General features: G+C 44.0%; 2 long non-coding RNA genes across 3 annotated transcripts in view; both read right to left on the bottom strand.

Moving 5' to 3' along the window:
* Window positions 1-22,562, bottom strand: part of LOC127481215 (uncharacterized) — a 153,999-nt gene that overhangs the window by 91,681 nt on the left and 39,756 nt on the right. The window lies entirely within an intron of this gene.
* LOC127481223 (uncharacterized) lies at window positions 11,932-17,039 on the bottom strand. Its single transcript, XR_007908157.1, has 3 exons — window positions 16,948-17,039; window positions 13,164-13,309; window positions 11,932-12,270 (listed from the first exon to the last, which is right to left on the bottom strand). It is a non-coding gene; the product is annotated as an uncharacterized LOC127481223 (long non-coding RNA).

Consider the following 22,562-nt stretch of genomic DNA (forward strand, 5'->3'; position numbering starts at 1 on the left):
ATCTGGATTTTTCGAAGCACGAAGATGTCACGGGATCACTGAGGTTGGAAAAGACCTCCAGGGTCAACCTGTGCCTGATCCCCACCTTGTCAACCAGAGCAGAGCACTCAGTGCCATGTCCAGTTGTTCCTTGGATGCCTCCAGGGATGGTGACTCCATGAGCAATCCATTCCACTGCTCCCTGAGCAATCTGTAGGTTTTTATGCTTTAATTTACCCCGTAAATTAAAAGTCACAAGACACCCCGAGCACTGCCCTCAATATTCATCCCCCAAACTGAGAGTGGGTTGAGGCTTAGCACGTGTCTTTATCCCTGCTGGAAACTTTCCCCTCAGAGTATTTTCCCTAAATCACAAGGGAGACATCCACTCTTACATTTATCCTGGATATTTCCATACTGGCTTTTCCCTAGGGCACAATCCCCTTTTTTTTGTTTTTTATATGGTTTTATTATAAATTGGAGCTTAACACTAATGAAGTGTCACCTTTTCTCACCCCCCCCAACATCCCTCACGGTGTTTTTCCATGTCCTGCTACCTCAGATCCTCCCTGTTCTTTATTTTTTGAAATATTTGGGACTAGAAGGAGGGATCTGCCCAGATTCTGGAGAGAAAAAGTGTTAAACAACGGCACTTTTAAGCTACAAACAGCAACATGAGCCACGTTCCCTTTCACAAGTACATTTCCCAGAGCAATAATGCAGAGTGTGAGTTAAACAAAGATGTTGGCACCAAAAGGGGCTGCAAAATTATTCAGGATGAGCGTTTTCCTAAAGATAATGCACGGAGAGCACTCAGTGGGGAGTTTGGGTTGGTTTAAAAAGTTCAGCATCTTTAAGCTACACCCTCCTTGTAGTGGTTGAACTTAATAAATGGCCTCGTCAGAGCAGCTGCAGCAACATTTTGTCGCCATAATTTGAGATCTGATGCTCAAAAAAGACCATTTATAGACAAACATAAAAAATAAATTAAAGATACTCTTCATTAATAAGATATGAAAGCAAACATCTTTTAAAGCATCTATGAATTAATGTATTTTCAACTGAAGAAAGGCAGTGCAGGTGACTTTAGATTGGAATCCCATCATAAGGTTTAGGAAAAAAAAATCTTATTCATCTGGTCATCTATAGACAGAAAATCACTTTTTCCTGAGATCGTGCCTGATTTTGACATCCAAGGATTTTTCTCATGTCGGGGCTTGTCCAGTCAAGGGTTGCAATTTAAATTTTAATCCCCCATTCCCACATTATTTGTGACAACCACTCTGCTGTTTGGCCCAGGAAAGCAGCACAAAGGGGAAACTTCCCCACTGCAAATGAGGGGTTGAAGGAGAATTCCTGGGAGGAGAGGGGAGCAAAAGCATTTACAGTGAGTCATCAAGGCTCTGGGAGCACCCAGGGAAGAAGGTGTACAGGGATACAGGGAAAAAGGAAGGGAATGTTGAGTCCTGCTGTGAGCAGGGTGAGGATTCCAGCAGGTCTGTGATGGTCACAGAGGCAGAACCCACACGGGGACTGCTTTGCCTTGGGCCAGAGTGTGCCTTGACTGTGGGATGGAGGGACAATATTCCCACTACACAGCAGGGAGGAAATCTCTGGGATCCACTGACCTGCTCATCAGCCTCAGAAGGAAGAATAAGCTCTAAGTGGAGCTAATTCTGAGCTGAGGCAGAGGGTAGAGTCCTACCTCCTTGGGAATTCTACTGCAGACAGGGATGGGGAATAAGGAAAGGGAGAAGGAAGAGGAGAATAAGGAATTAACAATCTACCTAAAACTCCACCTACAATGCACAGGAAGGCTTGGTGTCTCCTCACAGGATCCACTGTCTGTGTCAGGATCAGGGACAACCCAAGCTGGGAGGACCCTAATTCCAAGAGTCCACTCCAACCTCCTCGGAGTTAAAACCGCTCAGGGCCTGGAACCCTCCAAGACATGTTTCTGGGCAATCTATTCCCCACCCTGGCTGCCTAATGAGGCAAAAGGATATTTTTAACTATCCATTACACCATTAGCCAAGTTTGGCTGGGCTTTTGTAAATAAACAGAACAACTAAATGCTTTTCTGTTACATTAGTTAATAGACAGATCCCTGAATGTAGGAGAAAACCACCTACGGACGCAGACAGCATATGGAACTTGTTGAGAGAGAGCTGCATCTCCATCCTCCACAACAACAGAGTCAATAACAGCTATAAATACACTTGGGGGTTTGCTTTTTTGTAATTCAGAAGGTGGGAGAATCTAAACCAGGGTGGCACCGTCGGGGAGCCGCCGGACACGTCACGGGACTGCATTTCCATGCAAAGTTATGCAGATTTTCCACACTGCCAAGCCTGCACAGATTTCTCAGCGTTGCCCATGACCCCAGCACTGATGTATTTTAGTATTATAAACCAGGCTGTGAACATTCTCCTGCTGACTCTGCTCGAAATGCAGCTCCCAGGCTGCTCACAAATCCCTTCACAAACACGGGGCACGGATCCTTTCTGTAAGGACAACAACCAAGAAATCAGCGTTCTGTGCAAAGGAAAAGGTGCAAATTTCTCCATTTGACACTTCAATAGTACAATAATGATGGTAAGAAACTGCCAGGAACTACAAACTAGCTAAATATAGAGGCTTTTGTTTTCCCCTTTCAACTCCAGCTCCTGGTGGCAGCTCTGCAGCTGAGCAGCTCTTAGTCACAGCTACGTGCTCAGGTGAGCAGTTCCTCAAGGATCCAGCCTCCCATGAAATTCTCTTTACACTGTCCTTTAATGTTCTTTATATACCTGCACCTGCTGGCATTGCACACTTCTTAAAATCTTACTCCTTCTTTTTGTATATCTATATTTCAGTAGAGTTTCTCACACGGTTTTAAGGCTTAGGCAGAGCAGGCTCCATGCTCTGTTTAATAGAAGATAGGTTTACAAACAGCTCTTTTTGCTATAGATGTATTTAACAACCAGAAAAACGGGTATATTTAGTGGGAATATTATTGCCAGTGCTCCTGCAGGGATGATATTCCACAAACCCAGCTCCTACAGCACCGGCACGGAACCCAGCATGGAAGTGCTAATGGGTATTTTCCTCCATAAATCCAATTAGTATTAATTGGAGCTGCATCCACGTTTTGAAAGAGAAACACACACTAAGAAGTGACTTATCATAGTAGGATTACTCACCTATATCAACTATCAAAATGGTGACAAACACCAATCGCTCAGTGCCACGCCGAGATTATTCCCTACAGAGCTCCCTGGGCATTCCAGGAGCCACTGGAAGTTGTTTTTTCCTTGAAATCTCTTTGTGGAAAAACTTTCTTCAGTCAGCATCAGGTTTTCCTGTCGTTTCTCTAATCAGCACGTGCTGCCTCCAAATGAATTTGGGGGCAAATACCTCTAAATGCACAGCCATTAAAATCCACCTGCTCCCAAAATATAGAGAGATATTTAACATTTCAAAGGAAAGCAGCCACACACAACAATCCCTCCATGCATTTTGTACCCTTTTTGCTAAGAAATCACTTATTCTGAGACTTTATTCATGAAAAACAGAAGGGGAAAGAAAATGAGCCTGGTTTATTTTAGGAAATTTAAAGGGAAGTGTGTAACAATGGCTGTGGAATGACTCCCTGGCTTTCCAGAAGGATGTGTTTCAGAGTTTGTTGAAAAATGTACCAACACAGCTTGGAACAGTTGGCTGTGCTTTGTGGCAGTGTCTGGTAGGAACTAATATTAAATGTTGAAATTTTTTTGTGTCGATAGTTGTTATCAATATTAAAATATTAAATTATTAATATAAAACTATTGATAGGGCAAGAAAATGTTCGACCAAGCCACCAGAACATTGGCTGCTTTGCTTTGAAACACTGACAGCACAGAATTAAAAAAGAAATAATAAAAATAGCTACATTAATATTCCTTTTTAAAACTGAGATTCAGAACTTAGTCCCCAGACCTTAAGTGAGGTTAAAAAGTAAAAGATCACAGGTGAGAGCAGGTCATAACTTCAGTTAATAGTGATTATTTTAATGTAGGGTGATGCACCCACAGAGTGAAATAAGGCACTGAAAATAAACTATTCATCCTGAAAGAATATATTTATATTCTGTATATATAGTTATGTCTACATATATGTGCACTTATATATAATATATATGTTATATATATGTTATATATAATATATAACACAGGCTATATATTTTATATTTGTATATATTACATATATATACAAATTATAAAGATGAGACACAAAAACTTTGCATGAACCGTAAAATAAGAACAAAAAGCCTACAAAGAAAACCTGGAATGATCAATTCAAACTACAACCTAGTGATGGGCAATTCCTGAGCAGAACAGAAAGCTAAAGATGGCAAATGCAGATCCTTTAGGGATTTCTTGCTTATCCCTCCTGGAGACAACCCCAAAAAAACCATAAATATAATTTCTAAGTTTACCAGCTACTGGAATTTCAGTGCAATAAATACATTTTCACCCCTGTTTTGAACCCCACGGCCAAAAGTTCAGTGATAATGGTGAAACCCTATAAAATTCCCTTTCTTTCCATGTAGGGCCATAAAACAGAAAGGATACAAATTCTGGAAAGCAGCACAACAGCATTTTTATCTATCAAAACTAACTACAAACCCATTTTAACTGAATTTTCCAAGGCACAGAGCCCTTCCCAAAGCTTTTTGTCCAGCAGCAGAATCAGCAATTACTCCTAGAGAAGAAATAATTACCCAACCAGGAATAATTTCTCAAGAAATGTTTAAGGGGAACGGGAAAAGAAAGAGAGAGACCCTTATTTTTTGAACTTAAAACACAGGGTGTGTTTCACATCCAGGACAGATTTTAGAGCAGAGTTAAATTAAAAACTTTTGGAGTTTTCTAATGGAAATGCTGACAGACCCTAAAATACAGCGACACCCGTGGGTGTCACTGTAATAAAGTGGCATTTAAGGCTTTTTTTTTTTTTTCCTGCTAGACTTTGATTTCTGCAAAGGTCACATTTGAATAAAACTATCAGTAAACCTCATTATCAGCTTTGCCAGAAAGGCACCTTTTTTTTTTATTTTTTCAGCCTGACTTGCAGAGTTTTAAAGAACAAATTATTGTCCCTGTCAAATCTTTCCTCCCGTGTCGTTGTCGCTGGAAATCCGGGAGGGCAAAGGGAGGATGAAGGACTTCCCTGGAGCAGAATTCCCTGTGACACAGCACAAGGCAAACCCTCTTGGCTCTCTCCCAAGCCTCTTTTCTCTTTGATTAGATCCCCATGGGGTGCTTAGGAAGCTTAAATACTCCACAGGATTTTACAGCAAAAGAAAGCACTGCCAGGGGCTCCACAACCAAAATTCACAATTGGCTTTGCACAAAAACGAACCAGATTCAGGTGGGACCTGCCCTTGTTACTGGGTCACTGCCTGTACATCACTAGTTGCTAATTTATCATGGAAAAGTTATTAAAAGTTTGGTTGAATTATAGGAAAGACCGAGACTTCTGCCTACAATTCAGTTTTGAGTTGTGCTCTCAGCTGGAAAAATCAGAGGAATTCAGAATTCAGAATTTAGAATTCAGAACCCAGAATATAGAATTTAGAACCCAGAATTTAGAATTCAGAATTCAGAATTTAGAATTCAGAATGCAGAATTTAGAATTCAGAATGCAGAATTTAGAATTCAGAATGTAGAATTTAGAATTCAGAACCCAGGCAATTAGGACCCTGAGTTTCTTCTCCCAGCACGTTTTCAACACTTTGGGGAACCACAAAGAGATTTAACTGTGGTGATGTGGGACTGCTAAAATGAAGATCTGTCCCTGGATGCCTTATTCCAGGGATATAATCCACAGTCCTCAGCTTCCATGACAGCTAAAGAGGGAGAGAAATATCAGGGAATGATGGCTGGGAGCTGCTGTGCTGGACAGGGAGAATCACAGGGCTTTGGAGGTGTTTAAAAAACAAAACCAAACCAAAAAAAAACCCCACAAAACCCCACCATATAAAATTACAACATAAATTCTGGTCAGACTCTTTGACTTCTCCTTCTAAGGAATTTAGTAGCTTATACCTGTTTAAAATATCCTAATTTCATACTGGAAATTCCTGATAAACTGCAGTGAGGGAAGGCAGAAAAAGAGAAATGAGAAATCACGAGATTCCAAGACGAGCCCGAGGTCATGACATTCCCTGTTTGATTATTAAAGGAATCCATGGAAGTGACTCTTCCTCCCACATCAGTGACTCCTGAGGGTCCTGCAGGTTTTGCAGGGCACACATCCTTTCCTGCTGTCCTAGAGCAGGGAGTCCATGCTCTGTGTCCCGCTGCTTTCCTCACACATCCCTCCTGGGGTTTGATCCTCTTCCTTGGCAAAAGGGAGCTGCTCTTCTCACACATCCCATGGGAATTCTGCTGACCAGATCACAGGGGTCAGCTCCCTCCTCCTCCCTCTGCCCTCACACACACACAGAGAGATGGAAGATGGAGCCCACTAAGGACCAGTGGTCCTTGATGGTGCCAAGAACAGTTCCAGACCAGTGGTCTGAGAGCCAGGAGAGCTCTGTCATAATTAAGGAATCAGCATCTCACTGCATGAGACTCAGAATCTTCTAAAATAAGGATGAGAACCCACCAACAGTCCAGAAATCACATACAGAAGAATACCTCTCCACTATGGATATAACTGCCAAAAGAGGTGGCTGCCCCATCCCTGGAAGTGTCCAAGGCCAGGCTGGACAGGGCTTGGAGCAACCTGGGCTAGTGGAAGGTGTCCCTGCCCATGGCAGGGGGTGGAAGCAGGTTTTTTAAAGTCCCTTCCAACCCATTCATTCAGGAATTCAATGATCTCCTCCTTGTCTCACCCCCTTCCATTAGCTATAGTCCAGTTATTATTGGTGGGGGAGTTTTAAGCCCCCACACCTATGTTTAAGTTCAACACTGTTTCTATATTTCCTCTGCACGACATAAAAGTAATTTCAAGACAAAAATAATTAACTGTGCCCCTGGAACACACATCCTTTGCTTCACATATGAAATTTTCTGTGCCTATTTTTTCCTTTGATATCTTTGCTTAAAGGTTCCCCCTTGCAGAGAGGTTCCATCTGCATTAGGCTATTTTTTCCCTTAATTTTTTCTTAATTAACAAACATTTGTCTACAATGGCTGCATGTCCTCATTTTCCTATTTCTTGCTTTGCTTTTAATTTGTACCATTTCCTACTTCCTTGCCTGTCCTGGGCTAATTACTGGCTAATGAAGAGCTTGGAACCAACTTTGGAATGGGTTGTAGTCAGGAGAGAGTCAGCCAGGTCAGCTCTCACCATTCCAGGGGTGGAATCACTAATTCCTGGGTGGAGGCAGCTGATAGAACTCCTGTGGGTTCCAGATAAGATGTTCCACGTTGCACTGGGACCACGAGGAGATGGAGAAATCCCACAATGACCCATCCCACAAAGAACTGCTTGGATAGTGCACGATGGAGATCCGGGACACACACAGGCCATGACAGGAGAGAGGGCTCCTCACAGGAATCATGGAATGGTTTGGGTGGGAAGGGACCCTAAGGATCATCTATTCCACCCCCTGCCATGGGCAGAGACACCTCCCACTAGCCCAGCTTGCTCCAACCTGGCCTTGGACACTTCCAGGGATCCAGGGGCAGCCACAGCTTCTCTGCCCAACCCGTGCCAGGGCCTGCCCACCCTCCCAGCCAACAATTCCTTCCCACTATCCCAACTAACCCTCCTCTCTTCCAGTTTGGATGCATTCCCCCTGGTCCTGTCGCAGCACCTGACACACATGCCCCGGATTTCCCTGTTTTCTGAGAGCCCAAGTGCAGCTGATCACTGACATTCCATGATCCCTCCCCCTCGCCCTGAGTGAAGCTCAGCCATTCCATTCAAAGTGCACATCCCTGGGAATGTTTCCTGATTGCTGCTGCAACGGAGCTTTTAATAAATCGCCTCCCAATAGCTGTGAATGTTAATAAAAATAATCAATTCGGCACTTAACACTTCAATCACAGGCCTATTTTTAGCCTATTACTGAGAGCCATGTTATAAACACACAAGTCTGTTGTGTTTGATGCTTTTCTCATGAAACTGGTGCAGCAGCACCAGAAACAAGCAAATAGTTTAATTTCGCTGATATTTACTTACTGTATCTCAGACAAAAATAATAACAGAGAATCTCGGTTAGCTTTGCCTCCACTGGGTGGGTGTTCAGATATTTAGTGATTACTCGGTTTCTCTTCAGCAGTGATATCCCCTCAATTTCATTTTTAGGGGATATTTAGAACTATTCATGTGCCTCCAAACCCAGACTGAAGTTTTATTCTATCCTGTCTCACTGTGATTTTTTTTTTGTCCAGTTTTCCTCCTTGGAAAAAAATCAAACTGATGTGAGAAAGCCACGAGCTTTTGTTTTCTGGAGGTGCACACATAAATACATATGTGGCTGTGTCATTTGAATTAGCAGAGTTTAATATTCAGGAAAGCTCAATTGCCTTGTGCAAGGAAATGACTCTTGCAGCAACCATTTATTGTCTCTACATCTTGATTCCGACCAGGAGGTTAATTAGAAACATGTGACTTGTTGCACTGGAGACAGGGAGATCTGGACAATCCACAGTTTGTCCAACTGGAGTTCAAGCCAATGTGGGGCTTTTAAGCTTCATGTAAGAATTTAAAACATATTCTCTTCCTCAAGAAGCAGCAAATTCTATGCTCAGAACTGTGATTCTGACCAAGCCCTGCAAAGAGCCTTTTGGTCAAAGGCAAATCACACTTTTGGTTTGAAGTTTGTCATGAAAAAAAAATACAAAACAATCACATGGATTTAAATTTGGCCTTTCAGGACTTATAAAAAAAGATGGAGAGTGACTTTTTGAGTGGGCAGACAGCAATAGGACAAAGGGGATGGTTTAAAACTGAAAGAGGGGAGATTTAGATCAGGGTTTAAAACTGAAAGAGAGGAGATTTAGATCAGGTGTTGGGAAGAATTCCTGGCTGGGAGGGTGGGGAGGCCCTGGCACGGGTTGGGCAGAGAAGCTGTGGCTGCCCCTGGATCCCTGGAAGTGTCCAAGGCCAGGTTGGAGCAACCTGGGCTAGTGGAAGGTGTCCCTGCCTGTGGCAGGGAGTGGAATGAGATGATCCTTAATGTCCCTTCCCATCCAATCATTTTGGGATTCCGTGAATTGATCAGAAGTTTGAGGCACTGCCTTTGTGCCCCTGATTTACCATGTTCTCTTTGCATAATGGACCTGGTCCCTTCTGGCTGCTACAGCAGAGACACTCTCCCTGTACACCAGGACTGAGGCCAAAATCCAGAGAGTCTCTGGAGAAAGAAGCAAGATTAATTATTCCAGGGATAGTGCCCTCCTCGTCTCTGATATATTTTCGTTGATTACTGTAAGTGAACAGCTAAAAACAATTGATACTGATATTTTAACCACCAATGAATAAAACTGCAAGGGAAATAAATTCCAATAACCTTATGGTAGAAAAAAAAAAAAAAAAAGCCCTTTTTTTGCTCTTAAGCTTGTTCTTGAATGTGCTGAAGCAATGCCTGAAATAACTTTCAGTGCAGCAGAAGGCCCAGAGATTGTGAGTGGTGCAAACCTTCCCAAATTACACACACAGATGTACAAATGCATTCCCACTCTCCCCGTGCCTCGTGGCGTCAGGAGTCTGACTCAGAGCCCTTAAGTGCAGCAAGGTCAATGCCAAGGCTCACTGGGGTGCTCAGCCTCCCTCCCAGACATTTTAATGTATCTATTAAATTTCTGCTTTATTAACCTGAGCCACGATGCATAGCAATGACCCTCCATCAATTAAAGCAGCCTGGTTCCAGAATTCCTAGACAAAACTAGGAAAGATAAAAGAAGGAAATAAAAAAAAAAATACCCAATGCATTCACTTATTTTCCAATCTGTTCAGAGCAAGGAATGAGTCTGACTAAGGATATATCTTACACAGGATTTCTGAAGCTTTAGGAATGCAGGAATTCCAGCTCCAAGCCTGCAGTTTGATGTTTGCTGCATCCTGGCCACAGCAAATGTCCCGTGAGGAAAAAGGGCCCATCAGATAATATCTTTTATTTCTGTTGTAGTTGGTCACACTGAATTGTTGGAATAAAAACTGTGTCCCAATTCCAGAGAGTTTTCCTGCTGGTTGGGGTTGGAAGGCCCAGCCCAGCAGAAGGGCTGAGTTGGGCACAGGACCACATTCCCATCTCTTTTCCCAGAAAGACAAAGCTGCTGCAGGACCTCATCCTGCTTAACCCCTTTTTACCTGCACTAAAAAGGGTAAAAAGTCAGGAAAACTTTGGCTGTACATTTCCTTTGCCATTTACCTTGATTTGGGCTGAGCAAACTCTCGGCCTCAGATTAAAAAGTACCAGGAAAGGAGAACTGAGGAGGATCAAAATTGACAGGAAAATTGGGGGATGTGTTTCTTCTTCTCTCCACGTTTTTTTCCTGTGGAAATATCACCTTTTGCAGTTGCTAGTTTGGCTAAAACACGAGTTGGACTCGAAAATTCTTTATCCAAAGACTAGGATTGTAAAGAATTTATAATGCAAATTGTGATAATCATCCTTTAGGCATGAGATTTTAAAAAAATCCCTCTGTGTTCCTGAATCCTTCCTTTCCAGAATTATAGAATCATAGAATCCCAGCATAGTTTGGGTTGGAAGGGACCTTAAAGCTCCTCTCATTCCAACCCCCTGCCATGGAGTGAAGGGAAAAAGGGATGAAAGGGCAACAGAGAACAGAAGACAAGAGTTTGTCATGGACAATATTCTCTCTATAAACTTGCACATAGGCCTTGAGAAGTTGAAATGTTGCCCTTTCAAATAAAACCAGCAGTATAATAATATCTGTAACATCTGGAATTATTTATTTATGCATCATATCTGTTGCTGTTCCTATTTAAAGAACCTCTCTGTAAGTTCAGGAAATGTTGTACATCTGCAAAGGTCCCCTGAAAAATGCAAGAAAATCACTTTCCAAGTTATTGGGAAGCTTTCCTGCTGATTTTCCAGCCCCAGGGGTGCATTAGATTTCTGTTTCCCCCAATTCCTTTGCCAACAGTCAATATTCCATCCTCTGCAACTGGTCCAGTGATCCCAGTATGGTTTCATAACCTATTTCTGCAAGAGGTACTGCAAGGAGGAGTTGGTTTCCCTCGGAATTATTGCATAAGCAACTGTGAAAAATCAACAGTTGTTCATTCCTTTCATGTAGAGGAGCTACTTCCAAGAATTATCATGGAAAACCAGAAACTTGGTAGGTAAAGGTAAGGTTGGCACCTCTTGCAGCTCTGAAAGGGACTTTATGGACCACTGAAATGCATGTGGAAAATCCCTAAAGCAAATGTAAGAAATGAATGATGCCTTTATGAACAAGACAACTTGGCTGAAACATTTCTTAATAGTCCTGTGGTCAGACTACTTCTCCCTCTCACACGTTGAATTTAATCGTGATTTAAAAATAAGATCTGGAGAATCTCAAGCTACAATTTATTTTTTTTTTTAACTTAAAATCCTGGAAAAACCATTTTCACAGGCAACAGAGTTTTTGTGTTGCACTTCACGACCAGCAGGAACTCGTGCCCTGAGCAACAGAAAACAATGCCTGACCCTCAGAGAGATGCATTAAGACCACAATCCCCTACAGAGGAAGACAAAACCCTCATTTGAGGAGTTATTAAAAAGAAAATAATACAAAATAATTTTTAAAAATCCAGTGTTATCACCATATACCTGAACCAAAACTACAGATGGCAAAAAAAACCACCGCCTTTTTATTTTTTAATTTAACAAGTGAATCAGAAACAGTCAGACTCAGCACTCTAATTTCCTCATTTCCTATAATTAACTGAGCTTTCAACACCTCTTCTAATTTACTGATGATTATCTTTTTATTCACCAATCTAGATTAGAACATAACTGACATTCTTTGCTACCCACTGGCTCAGAAGTTCTCATCTTTCTGCCTCGAAAGATAACAAGCAGTTGTTCTCTGGTGGGTTTATTTTCCTTCCCCTCACCCAGTTCAGGCTGTCACATGTGTTATGGAAACCAGGAATCCTCCAAAACCACCCCAGGTTTGCTTTTCTCCCATCCCTATTTTTCATTTTAATCTAAATTATGGTTCATTTGGCTGTTTTATCAACCTGTTGCTTCTCCCTCTCCTGCAGAGATGGAGCCAATTTTTCGTGCTTTGATAAAGTGCTGACCTAAAAATAAGAATTCATGGCACCAGAGCAGGAATTATCCAAGTAATCTCCACAGCTCTTGATGGTGAGAATCGTAAGAATGCAAGAAGAACAGAAGAAATTCATGGTAAAAATAGAAAACAAAGCATTTTTTAGAATTATTCAGACGTTTTGCTTTGCTTTTCAAACGCGACAGATTCTATTGGAGTTTCTTTTCTCTGCTTCCAGAAACACACAGAAAAGGATCTCCTTTGTCACCATTTTTTCAGTGTCATTACCTGGGGGACTGTTCACAGGAACCCCCCGAAGTGTGAGAGGTTTTCTGGGCAGTATTTCTGCACCATCAGCTCTTTCAATGCCTTTTAATCTCACAGGATCATCAACTGCAAACCAAGATCTTGCCTCACATGATCCTGGCTCAGCCCCTTCCAAAACTGAGCATTCCCACCTCTGCTTTTCCAGCTTCCCTTGGCTGTTTTCACACCTCTGTTCTTCCAGTGATGTTTCCCCAAATGTTTTTTAGGCAACAGAAACCATCTAAGAGCACTGGGGGATCTGTACCCTTCTGTACCACGGAATTCCACACAGATTAAATCCTGAAGAACTACAACCTGTTCTAACAGGAAACTCCTGAGAAGCAAAAAGCAGATCATTCTCCAAGTTTTTCACAGATAATCTTCCAAGGAACCTTCATCCACTTTGTCAAACCTGAAGGATGAATTTATGGGCACACATGACATTCCTGGAGAACAGACACTCGGTGCTTTTTTTATTTTTCTGACAAGTATCAGATTTCCACTCCCCGGCCCCAGAACAGGTACCAGATGGATTGACTCCTGCCGTGGGAACCTCCCCAAATTCCATTTCCCCCAAGAAATATCTGCAGGAGTGATCTCAGCTCTATCTCCAACCCCAGCTCCACACACTCACCTGACTCCTCCTGAGTCAGATCACTCACTGTTATTTCTCACCTGATTTAACCTGTTCTGCTCCACGTTCCATAATTCCTGTGTTGTTACCACACACATTCCCTGAACAATTCAAATGCTTTGTGAGAATTCCTGGCAGTCAGGGGCAGTGCTGTGGACCCCTCTCTTCCCTCTCTGCTTTAGTTGATCTGTCCCCAGCAGAAACTGGTGTATTAACAACTCATTAATGTATTAATGATCTATTTATTTCCCAGCTGCCTGATCTGGAATTCAGTTCAGCCTCTCCCAAATCTCCCTGTGAATGGATAGGAACAAACTTCAGGTGCTTTAAGGAAGGAATTAACACTCCACGTGGCTCTGCCCTCTCTGCCACAGCCAATACCAACAGTTGCAATGGAAATCATCATTAATACCAAATTTTCTTAAAGACTTCAAACCCAATCAGTGTCTGAGCTGAGTAACTATTTCTGTATAAAATCCCTGCCCTGCAGCCATTCCAGTTTGTTTTCCTGGGGCTTTGCTCCCCACCTTCCCTGATCCATCCTCACTCCCCAGCTCCACTGCCAGCTCCTGTCCACACAAACAGGACAGAATTATCCTCAGAGTTATTCAGCATCACTCTCTCTCCCCAAATCTCCCTCTTACCCCCTATTTCCAAGCCTGACTTCCACCTCCAAGCCAGAATTTATCTTCCTTTCCCTTTTTTCCAATATATATTTTATGCTCCCTCTGCTGCTGTTCCTCACGTGTGGAAATGATTTCCTGCAGAACTTACCCCGGTTCCCTCTTTCAAAGCCCACTTGGAGAGTGTCCTTTGGGTGCTACCTATTTCTAAAACCATTTTAAAATCATTTTAGTGGTTTTGCTTAAAGCACTGCCTTCCAAATGGATCCATTTCATCCCAGTGCTGCCAAGGGCTTCCCTTTTTTTTACTGGCTTCAGACTTAAATCGTCTCCTAAAACTGAATTGCTGTATCTGGGGGACACTTTTAACTCAAAATGGGAACAAAACGTTGCAGAGCAGGCCATGTTCTGTAACTTCACTCCCCAGGCACTGGAGTTACACAAACACCAGAGAACAGTGAAAAAACATGGGTTTGAGGGGGTTTGTTGGCAGTTTTCTAAGCAGAAACACAAATTTAACAAGAAGTTAAATGATTTTCAGCACCAGAAAGAGATTAAAAGTAAAGCCACGCAATGGGCCAGAGAATTCAATTTACGGTTCTTGATATTCATGGAATCCCAAAATGGATTCTGTTGGAATCCACCCTCCCAGCCAGCAATTCCTTCCCAATATCCCATCTCTCCCTGCCCTCTGGCAGTGGGAAGCCATTCCCTGTGTCCTGTCCCTCCATGCCTTGTCCCCAGTCCCTCTCCAGCTCTCCTGGAGCCCCTTCAGGCCCTGCAAGGGGCTCTCAGGTCTCCCTGGATCCTTCTCTTGTCCAGGGGAACCCCCCCAGCTCTCCCAGCCTGGCTCCAGAGCAGAGGGGCTCCAGCCCTTGGAGCATCTCCATGGTCTCCCCTGGACTGGAATCAACAGATCCACATCCTTCTTACGTTGTTCTACTTGTGCTTCTCCAGCTTTTAATAAAATTATTCCTAGGAGAGTCCAGCATCCCCTAACTCAGGAGTAAACCAGGAGCTGGTTGGAGCCTCCCTCTCCAACAACCTCTGGGGTCACTCCCTCCAGTGTGTCAATAAAATCATAAAGGAGGTGGTGTAAAGCCCAACTTCCCATTGTCCAACTGTGCAAATACCAAAAGGAATCATGGCCTGGATGGGAAAACCAGACCCCCCTTCCAGTGATGAGTTTAACAGAGCCCTGTGTGTCCACTGGGAATGTTCTCAGCTATGAGGGGGGTTGGGATGTTCCACGTGGAGCGTTTCTGCTCCAGGTAATTGCTAATCCCAGTCCCAGGAGGGGTGTAACTCCAGGAACAATAACCCAACAATGCATCCCGTTTATGACTCAAGGAAATCCTTGGCACTGGCAGCACTCTGCTGTATTTACTGATCTGACAGTGTAAACACATATGTTGCAAGACAGATGGACCTTTCCCCCCAGCTTTCAGCAATGGGTGTCTCATCAGGGAAGGGATTAAAGGGAGATCTTAAAATCTTTAACCAAGGTTTGCCGGCCCCGGCCCCGGGGCCGAGATTATGGGACACAAAGGGCTGTGCTTCCCGGGAGCAGCCAGGCCACACTAAACAGATCATTCAGCAGTGTTTTAATTACATTACAGAAAAGGGGTTAACAATAGATTTGGCTATCAACTGCAGCCAGGTGGCTTTGCCAGACAAAATTTTGGCGTCCCGGTCCGCAGAGTGCAGGTCCTGAGTTCTCCACGTTCTGAACAACAGTGGGGCTGGGATTTTGAGAACTACTTTTTTGCCAAACAACGCCAAAATCAAGTTATTTTTGACACATTTTCTAGGAAAATTGAGGGGGTTTTATAAAATGATAGAGTGAGTTTTATAAAACCAGAATCCATGAGATCGGAGGTAAAATCAAATCCACAACAAGGCACTTGGAAATTTGACAGAGAATAAACTTTTTACCTTCGCCTTTGCTTGATCCATTTAATATTTGTGGAATAAAAGTCCATGTTACAATAACCAGCTTCCTTTTTTTAAGTGGGGAGAAAACTCTGATGGGGCAGAACAAACCTGATCTATAAATAATAAAAAAAAACCAAACAGATACACCCCTGCAACCTTTTCTGGGATCAGTTTTTCTTCCAAAGAATTGCAGGAGCCACCATAATTCATATTTGTACTTAAAATCATTTAACCAGAAAGAACATATTTCTCCCTGTTTAGCTAAGGAAGGCTCCACACAAACCTCACCATCACCATCTCTGCTGTAGGACACTGGGAACAACATTCCCAGGCTCCTGTTTTCATCACTGGCTCCCAGAGGGAACAATATCCAGAATTTTTATTGCTGGTTTTTTTATCTTATTTTAAGGGGGGTTTTTTGCTGTGAGCAGACTATATAGCTAGTTTTAGAGACCAAATTTAAAGCTGCATATGGCAGAACCAAAAAACCTCTGTCTTTTTATGGAGTTACAAAAGATTTGCCTCGAGAAGACTGAAGTCTGGCAAAGGATAAAAACCCACAAACAGCAAAGTAAAGGTGGAGAGAGGATGAACATAAGAATTTTGTCTCACATTTGAGAATTTACTAATTCATTTTCTTCTGCAAGATTGGCTAAGGGAATGTGGTGTGTAAATATGTGTGAGAGAAGAGGGAAGAGGAGGCAAGGAGGGAGAGAAAAGACATGAAGGGCAACACAAGAAATCCCTTTTTACGAGTAGTAAAATCTGAGAAGAGGAAGAAATCAGTTATTTCCTGGAGGAAAACAAGCTGCTCTGTTCGATTGAAGGCTCTGGGTTCAGATGAAGGCTCTCTCAGCCAAGATGCTGCACATCCACCCTGTGACCTTGTAACAACAACGTGCCCGAGGATCACTCCGGGTGTGTCTCCCCGGGAACCCTCGGAGTTGTTGGGAGATGCTGTTTGTGATCCCACAGGCTCAGAAGCCTCTCCCTCCCGAATTTGTGCTGTCAGGAGCATTTTGAACATTCAGTTTTCCTCCAGTCCCAACAACTTTTGCCCCACGGGCTCAAATCTCAGTTTTTCAGCGCGGTGACTCCCAGAACAGCAAACCTGGGAAAGGTTGGGATAAGGACTGACTGGCTCCTCCTATGTTATGGATGAACACACACCCCTAATGCTACTTAAAAGATTTAACGTCTGATATTCCCCTAATGAGATTAAGGGGACAAAGAATTGAAAACAAGGGATGTTTACAATTACTGGCACCTGAAGAGCAGTGATGTCACATGGAAAAATAAACTTTCCACCAGAGCTGCATCTCCTGGGTGGTGTAAACGCATCCAAGCTCTCCATTGGCTGCTTGTGGATGTTTCAACATGGGAGTTGAGGACAGAAAAGGGACAAAACATCACATTTTTAAAGTGGCAGAAAAAGGAGCAATAAAGTTTTTTGGGGTTTTTTTTAAATAGCTATTTGTCTAAATAAACATTATAAAACTCAACAGAAAATTGGATCGCTGTTTTTTTCTGGTATTTCTGTTTCCTCAGTCGTGTTGTACAAATGTGTAGCTGAGTTTCACCCAGAGACACAGCCCTGCCAGCTTTCTGAGAGCATGAAAGCAGGTCCTTGATCTGTGAGCTCTAAATGTATTTATTTGCTCGGTTTAACATTTTGAGGGCTGGACATGGATGTTATTAATTGGAGCTTGGATCCCAAATGTGAGTATCCCAGAGGATGCAAAACAGGATCATGGAATCATGGAGTGGTTTGGGTTGGAAGGGACCTTAAAGCCCATCTCATTCCACCCCCTGCCATGGGCAGGGAGACATTCCACTAGCCCAGGTTGGGAATTTTGGGATGAGCTTCCTGGCCGGCACAGGGCCTTCAGCACTTTAACACATCCAATCCTCGTGGCTCTTGTCCCAGGAGCTCTGCCTAGGGGTTGTTTTTGACATCCCTCAGGTTTTTAAGGAGGGATGAACACCCCAAAATACCCCTTTATGGGGGATGCTCTGTTAGGTTCTCACCAAAAAAAAAAAACTGAATTCCTGCCACATTTTTATAAAGAAGGAGAACGTCACAGCCTTTAGTTATGAGTCTGCTGATGATCTCAAGGGATGGAGCCTGAGACAATCCCAGGTATTTGAGGGGTCTGTGTCAGCTCAACACAGAGATTTGTTCCTGTTTATGGCCATTGAAGGCTCAGACCTCAAATTACTGAGTATTAAAAATAAATAAATAAGTAAAAACAACGACCCACCCCCTTATTTATTTCTGGAGCTTCGATCCGGGCAGTGCTTATTCTGGAAAACCTCTTATCAGCTTCCAGGAGGTAAAATACTATGATAAAATATGCAGATCTCATTAAGCTAATTTTTATCTAATGCTATCTACGTTTTTAAAAGAGAATGTAGTAAAAATATTGAAGGGGAGGAATCTCCTTTACTTTCCTACAGATTTTTTTTTAAGTTGAGGAGCTCTGACGTCGTATTTGGAGGCTTCTCCAGGGTTCTGTTTGCACAGCAAACACCACTGTTTTATTCTTCAGAGGTTAAGTTTGACTGCCAAAGTAAAATTTACTTTTAAACCTCGTTTTTAATAAAAATATTGAACTGGAGTGTTTGGCAAGCATGGGAAACTAAAAAAGCAGCACACGAGAAAATGGCACCTTTCCCAAAGGGACAAACTCAAATCTGGTCTCCAGAAAACACAAAAACTGCTCTCAAAAGCAGTTTTAAACTACTCCCAAACCAGACAGTCTTCCAGCTCTTCAATACACATTTTAGCTGCTGTATTTAAAATATTGGTTCACTGATTGTATGGAAATGAAACAGCTCAAACCTTTAAATTAGTCATAGTGAGCTTCTACCTGTTAGTGATGTGTCACAGCACTGATATGTCACAATTCCCTCAAATGAAAATCATAGAATTGTTTGGGTGGGAAGGGACCTTAAAGATCATCTCATCCCACCCCCTGCCATGGGCAGGGACACCTTCCATTAGCCCAGGTTGCTCTAACCTGGCCTTGGACACTTCCAGGGATCCAGGGGCAGCCACAGCTTCTCTGGGCAACCTGGGCCAGGGCCTCCCCACCCTCACAGCCAGCAATTCCTTCCCAATATCCCATCTCTCCCTGCCCTCTGGCAGTGGGAAGCCATTCCCTGTGTCCTGTCCCTCCATCCCTTGTTCCCAGTCCCTCTCCAGCTCTCCTGGAGCCCCTTTAGGCCCTGCAAGGGGCTCTCAGGTCTCCCTGGAGCCTTCTCTTCTCCAGGTGAACCCCCCCAGCTCTCCCAGCCTGGCTCCAGAGCAGAGGGGCTCCAGCCCTGGGAGTATCTCCATGGTCTCCCCTGGACTGAATGTGCTCCAGCAGCTCCACATCCTTGTGCTGTTGTTCCCAGGGCTGGAGGCAGCTCTGCAGGGGGGTCTCAGCTGAGGGGGCAGAGGGGCAGAATCCCCCCTCCCCTGCTGCCCACGATCCCTGTGGGATCAGCTCAGGGCACAGGGTACACCAACAGCCCCAGGTCCTCCTCCCCAGGGCTACTCTGCAGATCCCTCTGGATCCCTGCCTTCCCTCTGGATCCACACCTTCCCTCTGGATCCACACCTTCCCTCTGGATCCCTGCCTTCCCTCTGGATCCACACCTTCCCTCTGGATCCACACCTTCCCTCTGGATCCCTGCCTTCCCTCTGGATCCACACCTTCCCTCTGGATCCACGCCTTCCCTCCAGTGTGTGTGACCTCACACCTGGGGAGATTTTGGCTGCCTGACCACGGGCTATGGGTTTCCAGCCCCTCCTGAGCCTCCCCAGCGCTGTCCCCAGCAGCAGGTCCCACCTTTTGCAGGCAGCTCTGCCCTTCCCTGCCCCAGGAGAAAAGTCTGGGCATAAAAATCTCCTCCCAAAAGGCAGAGAGAGCTCTGGAATGCAAACAGAAAACGGCAGATGTGCTTCAAAGTTCAGAGCTGCCATCCTGCCACTTGCCCTTTCCCTAATCCAGCGCAGTCAGGACCTCTCACTGTGTTAATGTTTCCTTCCCAGAATCATTATAATGAACAACCTTTATAAATAATACATTTCCTCTGCTTCCTTTTGTTCTGCAGGGACAATTCCTTCTCATAAAACATCACACATGACAGAAGAGAACCATGATTTTAAAAGATTTAGAAATGTTCGAGCATCGGATGGAGGTTTTTTCATACAACAATGTGGGGGTTTTTGTATTTAATTTAAATACTTAGCACAGTGCCCTTTTGTTCTACAATACCCCTGCTGTACACATTAAAAAATTACTGGTCTCAAGCTCATTTCTTTTATATTCTTTCTGTCAACAAGGAGTCACATTTTGCCTCTTCTTTCATGGAGCCATTGCAGGAAATGTCATTATTCTCTAGTCATAGCCCACAACTTCATCATCATTGTCAGCCTTAAATATTTATCTCTAGAATTTTCCTTCACTTTGGTGGTACAGAAGGACCTGGAGGGGTGAAGAGGAAACACAGACCTTTTTTCCCACTTTGTGTTTCATATTGTGAGGGCTCCATTTAGGAATATAGGCCTAATTTAAACAGTAAGTTTAATTCTAAACACTCGGAACACACAAAAGCAGGAATAGTCCTACTGGCTTGAAAGGTTTAAAATTATGTAAGTACATATTTACTTAAGTTTATGAATCATTATTTCTGCCCCAGTTACTTGAAAAGACACTGTGCATGTTTACTACTTGTTCAAAACATACTGATCTATATTCAAGATTTTTTTTTTACCTCGAAACGAAAAGCCAGGGCTGCCTATAAATTCCAGCAGCAGGGATTGAGCTGTGTTTGTTGGGAATAAATACACAGGCACAGGGGGCTCTGGGCCTTGCAAGCAGGACCATCGTGGTCACCATCACAAATAAGGACAGTGGCCAGAGAAAAGAAGCATTTACAGATAGAAATACCAGCAGGAAAAATATTAAAAAATGTAGATTTCCAGTCAGGAGATCAAAGTGTGAGGTGTCCTAGAGGAATGGTGGATATTTAAGTTACACCACACCAAATGGCTCCTTTCAGCCCCTCACTGGTCTCCTGTGATAGATCCAAACCACCCCCGTGTTCCCACTTGGGGTGTGGCAGAATTAAAGAAGATAAAAGGATGTTGAAAAGCACAAAAATAATAATTGATGAGGGAAATCATGACCAGAGAAGCTGTGGCTGCCCCTGGATCCCTGGAAGTGTCCAAGACTAGACTGAATGGGGCTTGGAGCAGCCTGGGATAGTGGAAGGTGTCCCTGCCCATGGCAGAGGGTGGGACTGGGTGAGCTTTAAGGTCCCTTCCAACCCAAACCATTCCAATGATTCTGTGATTCCATGAACTGCAGTAAATACAGATATTCCCACACTGGCTTCATTCCACTCCCTCAGGTTCACAACTGCACACCAGGCCTCAACAAAGGGACTTTAATGAGATATTTAGTAATTGGTAACAAATGAAAATAATTCCTCCATAAAGTTCCGTGTAGCTCCCAGAGCCATCTGCTCTATATAAAGAGCTGGGTGTGTTTGAAGCAGTTTCCCAGAGAAATCTCATCTGCCTTGTTGTCTGAGGAGTTAAAGAGCTGGATGACTAAAATCCAAATCTATAAATAAAGATTTTGTATAGTTTTTAAATTTATACTCTGGAGCTTTTCATATAATACAGCTTTTCTGTATTCTGCAGCTTCCTACATGCTGCTTTCATATTACACATGAATTCTATTGGTGCAGCCTCCCTGGAATCTGAATCCCTTTCTGAGAGAAAGCAGAAGAAGGGGAGAATCAGAGAATCATAGAATCATGGAACCCCAGACTGGTTGGGGTTGGGAGGGACCTTAAAGATCACATCATCCACCCCCTGCCGTGGGCAGGGACACCTTCCACTAGCCCAGGTTGCTCCAAGCCCCCTCCAACCTGGCCTTGGACACTTCCAGGGATCCAGGGGCAGCCACAGCTTCTCTGCCCAACCTGTGCCAGGGCCTCCCCACCCTCACAGCCAGCAATTCCTTCCCAATATCCCATCTATCCCTGCCCCCTGGCAGTGGGAAGCCATTCCCTGTGTCCTGTCCCTCCATCCCTGTCCCCAGTCCCTCTCCAGCTCTCCTGGAGCCCCTTTAGGCCCTGGAAGGGGCTCTCAGCTCTCCCTGGAGCCTTCTCTTCTCAAGGTTGAATCACTGTATCCACCATTATTCTTCTGTTTGGATCCCAGTGCAGGTCCTGGATCAAGTTTGCTGGAACACTGACTTAGGGTAAAGTTCCTGATGCTGAGAGAGGAGAGGATAACCCACCTCCCCTGGCACCCACCTCCCCTGGCACCAGCTCCAACACCCAGTGCTTGCACTGACAAGTCTCCCCACAGGACACACCGAGCTGGATCCTTCCCCACAGAGATCCTGCATGGATTGGAGTGAGCTGATAACCTCGTCCTCAGCACTGGGAATGACTCCAGTGAAGAGCCCAAGCTAAAATTACGTGGAATAAATTCTGTGGAAAACACGTTTGTTTTCAAAAGCACGGGTGTGAGTCCGTCCCAGATGCACCCAGGGAGTCTGTCCTGGAGAGCTCACAGGAGGTGGGTCTGGTGCTCCTGAGTGTGGAATGACTTAAGCTCAGCTGACAGAGGGAATGACCAAAGGGAAACTCTGGAGTGCTGTACTTTCCCTGGTTAAACAGATTATCCTGCCAATCCTGCCCTCCGGAGCCGGACGAGCAGCGTTTGCTCCATGGAATCCATTGATGAGAGCCCAGCCCTGCTCCTGAGGGGCTTTGTCCTGTCCTCCCTTATTTCCACAGCAGCAGGAGCTGCTCCAGTGGCTTCATCCCTCTATGCTCTGAGGTTCTGGGAGAAACTCCTCTGGAATGCCTGAG

The sequence above is a fragment of the Manacus candei genome, unplaced genomic scaffold (genome assembly GCF_025592945.1).
Source record: "Manacus candei isolate 608988 ecotype Guabito, Panama unplaced genomic scaffold, ASM2559294v1 h1tg000077l, whole genome shotgun sequence".
In the NCBI taxonomy this organism is placed as follows: Eukaryota; Metazoa; Chordata; class Aves; order Passeriformes; family Pipridae; genus Manacus; species Manacus candei.